At 40.9% G+C, this 14,524-nt stretch overlaps 1 long non-coding RNA gene across 1 annotated transcript; it reads right to left on the bottom strand.

Moving 5' to 3' along the window:
- Positions 1-7,233: 7,233 nt before the first annotated feature.
- Positions 7,234-14,524, bottom strand: LOC105447400. Its single transcript, XR_004065249.1, has 5 exons — positions 14,495-14,524; positions 10,118-10,208; positions 9,508-9,644; positions 8,571-8,687; positions 7,234-7,815 (listed from the first exon to the last, which is right to left on the bottom strand). It is a non-coding gene; the product is annotated as an uncharacterized LOC105447400 (long non-coding RNA).

The raw sequence follows: 14,524 nt of genomic DNA, 5'->3' as shown, positions 1-14,524 counted from the left end.
TTTGCTGTAAAGAATGAATCATGTATTTTAAAAAAGAAAATCAAAAACGTTACTCGCTTCGTTTACAAAATGGTGATGACAAAGATAATGATGATGATGATGTTGATGATAATGATAATAATGACGATGATGATGATGATGATTATGACTGTCCACCTCATGGTTCGCGATTCAAGCATTGTGATATATTATTAGAAATGTAATATAAACATTTACATAATTATCTAATATCCATTGTAGATGGAATCAGGATGAACGGTAATCCTACGGCTGAATGGGGATCTCCTTCAGAGTCCCTTCATTGCCCCTGGTGATAACGATGGGCACAACGGCAGATAAAGTTATCCATTATCATGATTATACTTGTTTGCATTAGACATTCAGTAGAGGGATATATAGTTACACATATGTTATGGGACAAATGAGACAACTTTGCTGACTCTCGTGGAAATGAATACATATTTATGGGAAATGAATCTACATGGCGGTCTTATTGAAGAACATAATTATCAAATTAATTTACTTTTAATCATAACTCAGTCCAATTCAATTCAGTTTATTTGGCATCATAAAAATCATTTCAAGTCATAAAAACAGAATAAATAATAGGCCAGTACCTCTAAGAAGAAATTTTGTGCTTGTACATGAGGCCCCTAACAAGGTAAACACAATATCAAATTAAAAAGCGAAATAAATAAAAAAATTACTAGGCGTATAATTATACGTATATTTAGAAGAAGACAAAATCAGGGGGGAAAAGAGACCCACCATTAACTGTCAGCAGGTATCACCAACGTATATGCACACACCCACAATCACACCATACAATAAAGGGAGAATTCAGAATGAGAGAGAGAAGAAAGAGAAGAGATGAGAATGAGAAAGAGGAGAAGGGGAAGAGATGGGAATGAGAAAGAGGAGAAGGGGAAGAGATGAAAATGAGAAAGAGGAGAAGGGGAAGAGATGAAAATGAGAAAGAGGAGAAGGGGAAGAGATGAGAATGAGAAAGAGGAGAAGGGGAAGGGATGAAAATGAGAAAGAGGAGAAGGGGGAGAGATGAGAATGAGAAAGAGGAGAAGGGGAAGAGATGAAAATGAGAGAAGAGGAAGGGGAAGAGATGAGAATGAGAAAGAGAGAAGGGGAAGAGATGAGAATGAGAAAGAGGAGAAGGGGAAGAGATGAAAATGAGAAAGAGGAAAAGGGAAGAGATGAAAATGAGAAAGAGGAGAAGGGGAAGAGATGAGAATGAGAAAGAGAAGAAGGGGAAGAGATGAAAATGAGAAAGAGGAGAAGGGGAAGAGATGAGAATGAGAAAGAGGAGAAGGGGAAGAGATGAAAATGAGAAAGAGGAGAAGGGGAAGAGATGAAAATGAGAAAGAGGAGAAGGGGAAGAGATGAGAATGAGAAAGAGGAGAAGGGGAAGAGATGAGAATGAGAAAGAGGAGAAGGGGAAGAGATGAGAATGAGAAAGAGGAGAAGGGGAAGAGATGAGCATGAGAAAGAGGAGAAGGGGAAGAGATGGGAATGAGAAAGAGGAGAAGGGGAAGAGATGAGAATGAGAAAGAGGAGAGGGGAAGAGATGAGAATGAGAAAGAGGAGAAGGGGAAGAGATGAGAATGAGAAAGAGGAGAAGGGGAAGAGATGAGAATGAGAATGAGGAGAAGGGGAAGAGATGAGAATGAGAATGAGGAGAAGGGGAAGAGATGAGAACCAGAAAGAGGAGAAGGGGAAGAGATATGAATGAGAAAGAGGAGAAGGGGAAGAGATGAGAATGAGAAAGAGGAGAAGGGGAAGAGATGAGAAAGATTGATTGCCACGAATCTGTGATTCTCTGTACGGCCATGCCTTATGGCTCAATGCATGGGCACACAGAGTATTTTGTTTCTCTTGGGGACCGGGGGAAATTCAAATGTTACGTGTTTTGTTTAATCCGAATTGCGCATATGCGTGTGTGCAAATGAGGGCGCTGTGCAGAATAAGCACTCTAGCATAGTTGAATTTCACCTGCAGATAAAGATAATGACATAGTATACAAAATAATTAACTTTTGCGAGTGCATTAGTGAATATTATCTCTTAACTCAAGTCAGGAGAGATAATATTATCTCTCAGAACAAATTTCTCATTAATTGTCATATTTTCTCAAATTTTCCCTGATCTGTTTTTATGATTCATATGCTCTTGAAACATTTCCAATAGTATCTTAGCTAGAAAGAGGTATTGATTTTTGAAAACAATGAATTGAGATTAAAACATACAGTGTCGCGGAATGCGAATTGCATACATTAAATGTTCTAAGAACGAAACACATTATGGCTTTCCCTCCCTCAAAACACGCAATAAATGCAATTGGCATTCTGACTATTACAATACTATTATTTGTGACAGGTGATTGGAATCATTCTTATCGAGGCACTATACAAAGACGTACACATTTAATTTGGTTAAATTACGAAAATTATATTGAAAGAATATTCGCACAATGTTGGCCTTATTTTACCCGCCTTATCAATGAAGAGCTTAATTCCAAAAGGCGCTAAATCCATTTTTTACCAAGTTATTAGTATGAGTACATACCAGTTGCACATGCGCATTTAAATCACCATTCCTTTACTCAACATAATTTTCAGAAATATGAAACAATTTGACACAAAAAAATGTTTAGTTCCAAAAGGCGCTAAATCCAAAAGTGTTTAATTCCAAAAGGCGTTATATCCACCTTGTGTGTTTTGGTCAATCAGAGCGCAGTATTGCTTGCTGCTTGCATCGAGATCGATCCTATATCTGCAGTATTTACAGTGTTTTGACAGTCTTTAGCTCACTTAGCAGCATGGATGAGGGAGGGGTTCTAGTTGAGAGAACCAACAATCCAAGAAAAAGGAAGCGAAATGAAAAATAATGGGCCAAAAACCAGAACAAGGAAGATCATAACACCGCTCCTGGTAAGTTTAGTCCCGCTTACTCATTTTTGTGTTAGTGTGTAATTAAGTGCTGATGCATTTGCATTATATTGCATTGAATGAATTGTAATACTAATAGGTAATAGTCTAACTAAGACTATTGCAATTCTGTTTGGATATAGTATTAGCTCAAGGCTTAACCCAAACAAATTACTAGATACAATTTTGTAATTAAACTGAGGCCGTGAGGGTCAATTACGTGTTTACTGCCGCGCCACGGCTTCGGCTTCGCCTTCGCCGGCTTCGGTCACTGGTCACTGGCTTTGGTCACTATCTGCCCTGGACCTGGTGCAGTAGTTTATGGATATTTCACAAGCCTTTGTTTCATCATGCCATAGCATAAGTGTAATGATAATTTGCCATCTATTAAGAAAATATCTGCTGTAAGTCTGTAACAAACATTTTGTATTTGAGTGCAGTCATAATCAGTGTTTTGTTAAATTTGAGGAATTTGTTTGCGTGGAATACCTGATGTTTACCATGATGACTTTCGTTTAATCAATAGGGAAGCGACCAGCCATTGGATGCCAGCACATGCCTCACAGCTTTTGTAAGGCGTCTTTGCTGACAGAAGGAAACATCACAGATACTTTCCAGGACTGCTACAGAGACTCAAACAACCGCGGCAAGATTCATTCATCATGTTCCACTTACAACTCAATCCAGTCATGCGCCATCAAGGAAATGGTCCACAACCAAGGAGAGAGCGGAACTATACCCCAACATTTCAAGTAAGTTTTAATCGAGTCATTACAAAAAATAATCATTTGCTTGCAAATCAAATTGTTGAATACAGATCATACACAATTGCCAGAATTGATACCAATTATCTCATTGCAATAATTATCTGTTAATTTTAATTGAGTTGTTTAGTCGCTGGGTTTTTTCTTGCTACGGGGGGGGGGGGGGGGGGGGGGGGTGAGGGGAACACATGTTTTGTCATGTGTAATATGCTATCTATGTTACACATGTCACACTAGGTAGGTCGTAATGTTGTTTTTATTTTATACCGGTAGCGTCGGTTGAACCATAAACAACTGGGTCAAAGTGAATTCATGAATTCCCCTCGCGCAATCATCATACACACCCGATACCCATACAGTAACAGTAAAGTATCGAAGGAGATTACCCAAAGTTGCTCAGTAATATCAGAGCAGAATATGTAATCTGAAACCCAGGTGACAAGGTTGCTATGGTAATGTACTGGAACTATTGTCACCTAGGTTAGATTTATAGAACAGTAGTGAACTGTAGGATTGAGTAATTTTTGCGCCCTGATAGTACATTGGTCTGATGAGTTTTCTTTACTCCAGACTTTACCTATTTTTAATCGCATGGGCAATGAAAATATAAATGATATAAAATAAAACGCGTGCATGCTCCTCTGTGTAGGCTGTTCATGTTGTTTAATGTTCACTTATTAATTTAGATTTTGTTGGCACTGACATAACTTTTTTAATTCACTTGTTTTAATATTTTTAGGGGGGTAGGGGCAATGCTTCATGCATGCATAAACAACGAGTTAAGCATGATCATAGCTTTAAAAGAACCTAGCGGTAAAGAGTACCAATTAATCACCAAAACAAAGGTTGTAGTGAAGTTAGGAGTTTCATTTGATCATAGGCCGATTGTATAACATTTTAAAAGAGCTATATATTGATATTATCCCTATTTATAGACCCTCGATTAACATAAAATCGTCTTGTGAGTAGACTATTACCTCTTACTTTAATGTTATCCAGATTACAGTTGCCACAGTAACGCACTGTTCCTCTTTATCACCTGAGTATTATAGTGTCTCTCCTTCTTTCCTCGTCCCCTTCTATTGTCTCAATCCCTCATCCCCATTCTCCTTTGATTTTCGCCTGCCCCCCCCCCCGCCCCCCATGCACCCCACCCCTTCAGCCATTTCCCTCTCTTCGCCGTAAACCCAATCATCTTCCCCCCCCCCCCCTCCTCTCTAAACTCGTTTTTCCGCCGGTTTGCTTGCTCATCTCTCCCCTCCCCTTCTCCCCTTGCCTTACCGCTCACCCTCTCTAGCTCTCTGTTTACCACTCTCTCCTTCTTTCTTTTCTCCCCTTTCATTCTCTCCTTCCTCATTCACCTCCAACTTTCGTCTTCTACCTTCTTTTTCACCGCCTTTAATTCGCTCTTATCCATTAATCCCAGTTTATCCAATCCTTTCCCCTAGTTCATTCACTCCCTTTTCCCAAACCTTCATCAACTCATTCTCCGGTCGGCCTGCTTATTCCGCCACCCGCCCCCCCCCCCTCCTCAATCTTCCTTCCCTCCATCCCGCACGCGCTCTTTCTCCCTCTCTCTTTCCCTTCACTATCCTGCGCTAGCTCTTCTTATTTCCCCTCATTTCCTAAACGCTCCACGGAGTATACGCCCTTATTCCCTTACCCGGCCGGCCGCCCTCTTAAATCCAAAAGAATGCCCCCTTTCGCCTCTCCCCACCTACGCTCCCTTTTCTCCGCGTCTCATTAATGTTGGTCCCTCTCTCGATCCCCCTTTCTCCCTGCTTCCCCTCTCCAGGCGCGGATCCAGGATTTCTTAGGGGTGGGGGCCCAATTTTTTTTATTTTTGCTCCCGGAAATTTGAAAATCGCGCCAGCCGAAAATGCGCTCAGTGGGGGGGGGGGGGGGGGGGGGGGGGTGGCGGGGTAGTGAGCAATTTTTTTTTTGAGGGGGCCCTCTAAAATTTGCATCCCCCCCCTCCCCCTTGAGCGCCAGGGAGGTGGGGGGGGCGAAAATCTCCCCAAAAAGTTAAAATATTTTTGAAGGGGGGAGGAATGGCCCCCCCCCCACCCGGATCCGCCACTGCCCCTCTCTTACCTCGCTCTCTCAGCTCCACCGTTCCTCTCTGTTTCCTCTACTTTTTGTTCCCCCTTTAACCTCCCCTTAGTGGGGTAGTGAGCACATTTTTTTTTTTTTGGGGGGGGGGCCCTCTAAATTTTGCCCCCCCCCCCCTTGAGCGCCAGGGGGCAAGGGGGGGGGGGCGTGGGGGTGCGGCATCTCCCCAAAAAGGTAAAATTAACGTGTTTTTTACATTTTTATTTACGAAGGGGGAGGGGAATGCCCCCCCCCCCCCACCCAGATCCACCACTGCCCCTCTCTTACCTCGCTCTCTCAGCTCCACCGTTCCTCTCTGTTTCCTCTACTTTCCCCCTTTGTCCTCCCCTTAGTGGTAGTGACCACATTTTTTTTTTTTTGGGGGGGGGCCCTCTAAATCCCCCCCCCCTTTAACCTCCCCTTAGTGGGGTAGTGAGCACATTTTTTTTTTTTTGGGGGGGGGGCCCTCTAAATTTTTGCCCCCCCCCCCCCCCTTGAGCGCCAGGGGGCAAGGGGGGGGGGGGCGTGGGGGTGGGGCATCTCCCCCAAAAGGTTAAATTGACGTGTTTTTACACGTTTTATTTTTGAAGGGACGCCCCCCCCCCCCCTCCCCGGATCCGCCACTGCCCCTCTCTAACCTCGCTCTCTCGGCTCCACCATTCCTCTCTGTTTCCTCTACTTTCTGTTCTCCCTTTAACCCCCCCCCCCCCATTAATTCCTCTTTTTCCCCCTGCTTTCACAGAGTCTTCTCATTGTATATTATATCAACTCCATTTCTTGGCCTTCCTCCTCTTTCAGCCTAACATCATATATCGGGCATATATCATTATTATTGTCCCACTCATTTCTAGCCCTTCCTCCATTTTCTTCCCCATTTCATCCTCTTTTTCCTCACTCAATCCATCTCCTCCCTTCTTCCCTATTCTACTCTGTATACCTCTCTCTTCTACCTCCTGCTCCCGCCCTCCTTTACCCCTCCAATTCTGTTTTCCACACTCAGTCTCCTTCTCACCTCATCCCCTTCTATTCTCTCGATCCTCCTTCCCCACCCTCTCTAAACTCATTCTATCGCCTCATTTGCCGTCTTGCTCATCGTGTTGATATAGGTGATATATTACTATATTATCCTTGTCTCCTTATGTAGAAAAACAACCTGTTACAATACAAAATATGGGGCACTTATCCCTCTTCACCAACCCCTCCCCGAATCAAAGAATATGTACAACTCATGGTTGGGAGGAACAAAAATTTAAATTTCCTCATAAAAGGAATCAATGTTACTGATCATGCTGAGCTTATAATGCAGTCGCTTGTCTTCACACATTCTTTATATATGAAACAGCCCCGGCAACTGAGTGGCCGGTGGCCGCCTATCACACTGCCCAAATCGCGTTCCAGAGAAGAACAAAGTCCACACAAAGAAATAAAATTCTCGACAAATTTTGAAGTGGATAGTAACTTTATTACAATTTATTACATTTAATCATGAAAAGTCACATCTATGGGATGGAAGCCCCCAACTTTGCTAAAACTTTAGCACCTCATGGCGGCAAAGGAAATGAGGTATGAAACAAAATGAGGAAGTCATCCGAAAAGTAAAAGCTCGTGCCAATTCAGGAACTGCTTCCCATTTTATACCTTCTGACACGTGTGTTGCCCCTTAAAAGGGCGTGTCACTACGAGGCATTGCGTCAAATTAATCCCTGGAACCATATACACCCATATTAAAAGGAACTTTATTAATTTTCCGAACTTAACCTCCAGAGTTGAGCTCACCGGACCCACCATTACTCCTCTACAATCCATTGATTGAGTTTATGTGTATTGCAAGTAGTCCACAGTCAGAAGGGTCACAAACCCCTCTACATGTACATCCACTGTCACATCTCGATTCTTGAGATGAACTCGGTAGAAGTATCCACATTGTTTTGGAGTTGCATGCTCCTTCTGGTGACTGCTCCCCTTCAGCTACTAGTACAGAAAAGTCCAATGGCATCCTTGTACGCAATTCTGACAAGCCGGCTGTTCATGAATAAAATATAAACTATTTTCAAATAGTATACAACTTTAGGAAGTAAAGGAAGTAATCATCAGTGTATTTCTTCTTCTTTTTCTTCTTGTTCTACTTCTTCTAGTAAGTAATCTCCAAAGAGTTATTCGTTTTATATAAACATATTGTTTGCTCGACAGGAGTACATTCCTTATTTTCCATGATTATCAGCCCAACGACACATCCCAGATAATTATAATAATACATGGTCTTCATGGTCTGAAATGAAATTACTGTATTACCAAACATGCCTTTCATTACTAATATACTACGTTTGTGTAAAAGATCTAACTAAACATTCAGACCATTGTTTTTAAAATGGCATTCACAGAGAAATCATAGAATTGAATTCCAAAAATACTTGACACCGGCAACTTTACAGTGTAAAAATCTCATTCTGATCTGAGTTGTTACAACCAAAGGTGTCCAATCATTTTTATTTTTTTTTTTACTGTTAGTATGCAAACATATTTTTCTTTATCACACTTCTCGGGCAACTACCTCCAGGACATCCAAGATACAGCCATATGACATAATTAGATCTTGTACTGCCAGGCTGACCGCCCTACCACCCCCATTTTTGTTTAAAATCACCAATCCAAACGTTGAACTTGGGTTACTGTTGTTAAGAAAATATATTGTGAAAGTGGGATGGGTTGCATGTGGTAAGGATGTGTTGGTTAACAATTGCAACAAAAAGTTCTCGCTATTTTATGGGGCGACTTACTTCAGACACTGTCATCTGGCCTCCAAGCTTTAGACAGCAAGGTCCTTGTCTACCATATCATCGTGAGCTTCTCATTCTACCGTTCATTTGCATGAAATACATTACATGTACAGGCACCTGTTTGTATAGAGACATAAAATAAATTCACTTTTATGGCATGTTCATGAAAGCAATGTACAGTACTAATTATAAAGCGAACAGCAGGGTAGGGTTCTTGCAGAATTTCTATAACTCGCAGTAAGGGTGTAATAAATATAAACTTTGAACAATACTGGTATGTAGAAAGGGATTTAGGGTAGCCCGAAATTGGGTCTGGCAATGTTTAATACATTTAGGGTTGACATTATGTTTAGCAATGGATCCAGGATTAAAGTTAAGAATTCATTTTGTGTTACAACATAACCAGTACATAAATGCCAATAGAGCATGTTGTAAAAATCGCTGAATTCTTTTAATTGGTAATACAGTGCTACATGTTTCACAAACTGCAGGCCAGTGTGTTTTTACTTTATAAAATCTATTGTAAATGATACTGTGTTATATACTTTTTTCCCTTCCACTCTACATCACGTTTCTGCTTTCACAATACAGAGGAAGATTTTAAAACTACCATTGATGAGTAAAAGATACATGCAGCTCCACCAGCACCTGGAAAATCCAGTTGTACAACACCTTCTCCTGAGACAATTGCTTCACATAATTTTTCTCCACTATTAAACTTCATCCCTAGGCCTAACCCTAAACCTAAACCACCTTAATCACAATTCCAACCCTCAGTCTAACCCTACACCTTTGACAAAATAAAGCCTAGAGTAGTCGTTGCAGGAGCAAATGTTGAGTTACTAAAAATGCCATGACAGACTCATATGCTATGAATTTATCTCTGTTTCTTTCCCTGATTTGTTAAAAAAACATTGTAATATGCATTATGAATTACCAGTCCATTGTGCTTCGCTCATATATTGCCAGGCACAAGAGGCCATCGCTTTGAGGTAAGGGGCAGAACATCAAGACTGAAGGTGGAACCTCAAGGCACTCCATGATCTCTCAACAGCAAGCCCTTCCTCTCCATCCCTGGAACCGAATTATAAAAATATTCAATAAATATTAACCAAATATGTAAGAATACACAAAAATTGCATTATTTTTTTTTCTTCAATTGTCTTCAATGTTTACTTTCTTTTTCAGCAAAATATGAAGGTCAATTATTTTCTTTTTGCTTGTCATTCTGTTTCGTGTATAGGACTCCCCCCCCCCCCCATCCCTTCTTCAAGGCCTTCAAATGTTAATTATAAAAAATATATATTGGAAGTTAAAATACACTTTAAATAAACACTACAGCAACTTGTTAGTAGACATCTTGTTGCACACATACCATGTAGCCACCCCTGAATCGATACTTCTCATACCAGCCCTTTGCACACCCCTCCAACTTGGCCTTATTTAATGCCCTCACCCATTTAAAAATTTCCTTTTACTTGACAAACTAAACAGGTCAAGTTTTAAAAAGTCCAAGTTAAAAAAAAAAATAAAAAAAAAAAAATTACCTTTTCTTGTTGTGGTCTGTTTTCTCCAGGACATTCTTGTTTCAGGCACATACTCAAAGAAGCAAGCATATGGTAATACACTGTATATTTCCTGTAAAAGAGAGGGGGAAAATTTATTCTTAAAATAGCTAGGTTCACATTCAGACTCAGTGACTGAAAACAACAGTCACTGCTACAGTGTTTGCAGTCTAAAGACTGAGAGCAGAGACAGAGTCTTGACGTAAACTAAGAGACATAGAGTCAAGACTGCGCCAAAAAAAGATCAATACTCTAGAATAAATTTAGAAACCACTAGCATGACTAGGCACTAGACTACACTACACTGCAGAGTGCAGTATACTTCTTCTCCTTCTTGAAGATAATCTGCCTCCTATCCTTCAATACCGGTACTGAAGATTCTTGCAGATGCCGTATATACATGTATATATATATATATATTCGGCCTGAGTGGGGTGTGCAGGTAGACCACTACACCAGGTTTTTCCCCTATTCTTATACGAATAGTGCCGTGGGTTCTTAACGTGCAAGGGTAGTGACTATCCTGTACACGGGGTCTCCTTTTAACATCCTATCCGAGAGACGGATTGTTTTCCATGTAACATAGCCTGCGTCTATGAAACAACAAGGGGAGGGGCACGTTAACACACAACGCTTGCTTCAGTCATCCGCCTGGGTGAGATTCGAACCCAAGATCTTTGGGCTGACAGGCAGACGCTTTACCGACTGAGCCAAATCGCCTCCTAGTCCTCCTACTGTCTACCAACTAGACTCTAGATTATTTACATTTCTATTTTAATTCTAACTTAACTAAAGTCTAGTGAAATCTTTACTCCAGGGAGCTCCGTCACCGAAGCCCTTCGGAGGCCGTAGGCGGAGCTCTCTGAAGCATGTACATGTACATGTATAGCATGGTGTTAGTGAAATCTAAACACTGTTTGGGGGTTTGCAGTTTATTGCAGGAGTTGTTGTTTTGGCTGCTTACAGCTTAGCCTGCCCTTGAAATAAAAATGAAATTTTTCAATTCTAAATTTATTAAATCCGACAGCCAAGTCCGGATAACAGCAACGGATGACAGTAGATCTACTACTACAGTATACCACTCCAGCAAAGCATAGACTGATATAGACCGAAAGCTTCAGTCTCTGATATCGACGGTTGTTCTGCTGAAATTGCATCTGGCTCATCTGACCGCCTCTATACATAGACTGAAGTACGTCCTATGGTGACTGAGTGGAACAAATGGTTTGGTTCGGCAGGACCGCGATGAATGAGATATGCAACAAGATTTTTACTCTTTACATCCTCATATATTCACTTTGGCTGTAAAATTACATTTGATTATATTAACAAATAAAAAATAACACAGAAATATCTACTTTGACTTACGATAGCTTGCTCATTTAGATCCTACTTTAACAAGTCAACGCAAAGCGTAGCATCCCCTCGCAGGGTACAAATGGCCTATATACATGTACATCAGAACAAGTTACCTCCATTGGACTATACTATTATATTACTAGGCAAGGAAGTTAACCACATTTTCACATATATAATTAGGTGCTTTTGCATATTTAATGAGATATGACCTTTCACCTTTCACCTACATACTCGGAAATTTAACTTAGCCTGTATTTTGATATCATGTACCTTCATATCAAATTTCATTAAAATCCGTCAAACATTACCGAAGTTATTGATCGGAATCCAAAATTGTTACGGACAGACGGACGCACGGAAGGACGGACGGCAGTGTTTCTATATCCCCTCCAACTTCGTTGCTAGGGGATAATGATTAATCCGAGAAAGTCTCGTAGTCAACATGATTCGTTGTCAGCCACCTGGTTTTTAGATGATGAATATTCATTTTTTCTTTTTGAACGTCCAATAGCTACGTACGAGTCACCCGTCTTGACCCAGTGACGTATGCATATTCATAAACCCAATATTAAACGAGTGCTCTGATTGGCCATTGGCTATGTTTTGGTAGGTTGACCCGGAAATATATCGGCCGGGTCATGTCATAGATTACCAGAATGAATGCATGAAGGTACCGTTTCACGGTTCTGAAATCAAAATTGGATAACTCATACACGTACTGTACATGTAAGTCCGTAAATTTCACTTTGAAAATAAGTCATAACAAATAACTGTGAATAGGAGAAAAATATACATAGGGTCTAGCTTTTTTTCTATTTGCTTTATAAATCAGAAAATTAGATCTAAATATAGAAAATCGGGGGAGCAGATTTCAGAGTAAAAAGAGGTACAGAATAGGCTCAATCTATCCCCCCCCCCCCCTGTGTGAGTCGCCTGGGTTACGATCTGTGTATGGGGAATGTCAACAAATGTCAGTTTTATTAAAGAAATGACCCATATCAGACGGTTATTTCTGTCTAAGACTGATAGAGAACCCCCCCCCCCCTCAGTGTTATTTAGGGTACACATATGCTTGTTCCCTCTTTTTGAAAGCACCCCCTATCTGAGGACTGCCAAAATTTCTGGACGCCCCTTATGCGGGCTTTTCCTGCCTTTGAGACCCCCCCCCCCCTAAATCCGGAACACTGCTCAATGAACCCCCTATCTCAGAAAAAGCAGACCACCCCCCCCCCCCCCTTTACTCAGATAAGCTGTCATTACTGGTTGGCTCACACACCCAGGGAATACACCAAAGAACTTAGCCTGCATTACGTACATTTAGCACATGGAATACATACAAAATTTCTGTGCTCCTGTTTTCATTCATACATGTACCTTGTAAGAATAAACAAAGTCTGCAAATTAGTTCTATGCTCACTTATCTGCATAATATATCACTACCGAATAATTAATTTAGTGCCTGATATTGAGACTTAGTTAGAAATAAGCCTTCCATTATTCTTAACTGACATCACCTGTGCCTGCATAACTGTGTCCTTTCACATAGGCCTACTAATGTTTGTACCTGTCATAATGAATGACTTTGTAATCAAACTCTGTAACTAAGTACTTTATCCTCGTAAAGATACTCTTTAGATTTAATGAATCAGTAATTACTGCTATTTAATTTTAGGTATCATCAATCGTCACTAAACTAAAGTACTGATTTTGAGTGAAATCAGTTGAGTTTTTTACAGTGGTGTTTGAAATGTTGAGAATATAGGTTCAATACACAGGACACAGCCAGGATAGTAATGCAGCTGTGTGTGAATTAGGATAGACTACAGTATAAAAACAGTCTACATCGATCCCTGGATTTGATCGATTTTTCTATGTTCGAGATATTTTATAATCCCCTTTTTTAATTTCTCAGGAGTCCAAAGAGATGAGAGAAAAAAAGAAAAACACCCCCCTTCTTAAAGAAATCTCCGAGGTGAAAAGTCAAATACACCCCTTTTTTTTAGAATTCTCGGGCCGGACCTTGTCGCACAAAAAGTACCCCGTTACCGGACATTTTGGTAGCACGCATGGTATCCCTCCGTTTTCGGAATGGGGGGGGGGGGGGGGGGCAGGATAGAGAGTCAATGCTAATGCGTATTGACCTTAGCTATTTAGCACTGCACTACGTGTTAATACTTTAATAGGCAGAATTGCACACAAAATAGTCCATACACACCTAACAAACGAATGCACGCAATAAAGACGATGCGAAGTGGCTGATTGGCAATTTTGACAGTAAGCCCACGCTTAAAATCTTTAAATTATTCTTTCTAACTTCTGTAAATTATATTTTACTGCTATTTTAGACTAGTAGCCTAGTATTAGTAGTAGGGGTGTCATCAATTGTCACTAGATCTAAGTAAAGTTAGAATTTTGAGTGAAATCAGCTGAGTTTTGTACAGTGCTGTGTGAAATGTTGAGAATCAACAGCACAGCTTTTAATACACAGCCAGGATGCAGGAGGCGAGTTTGCTCAGTTAGTAAAGCGTCTGCCTGTCGAAGCAAACATGAAGATATAGGTCACGTCTAGTCTAGATCTAAGAAGGGAGATCCCGGGTTCGACCCCAACCCAGGCGGATGACTGAAGTGTGTTAACGTTCCCCTTCCCTTGTTCATAGGCGCAGGTTATGTCAAGTGGAAAACAGGATAGGACGTTAAATGGAGGCCCCGTGTACAGGAGAGTCACCACCCTTGCAAAGAACCATTTCATTGCACTATTCGTAGCTATAGCTAGAGGTCTAGTAAGTAGTAAAATCTAGACCCTAGTGTAATGGTCCACATGCACACCCCAATCAGGCCTAGTCTAGGCCTACTCATGCACTCGCCCCGGCTACTCACACACGACCTCTAACTCTCAGGATCAATCTTTGTTTAACCTCCGGAAAGTATTCAAATATCAAAAAACACATAAATATCACCTTATGAATACGAAATTACGGAATAAATATGACATGTACTTACAGGATTTCTACAGAAAACCGTGTCCAGCAC

This window comes from Strongylocentrotus purpuratus, unplaced genomic scaffold (assembly GCF_000002235.5).
Source record: "Strongylocentrotus purpuratus isolate Spur 01 unplaced genomic scaffold, Spur_5.0 spur5_scaffold_2, whole genome shotgun sequence".
NCBI classification, from domain to species: domain Eukaryota; kingdom Metazoa; phylum Echinodermata; class Echinoidea; order Camarodonta; family Strongylocentrotidae; genus Strongylocentrotus; species Strongylocentrotus purpuratus.
Note: the sequence above shows the minus strand (reverse complement) of the source record. Positions and strands in the feature narration are given on the sequence as shown.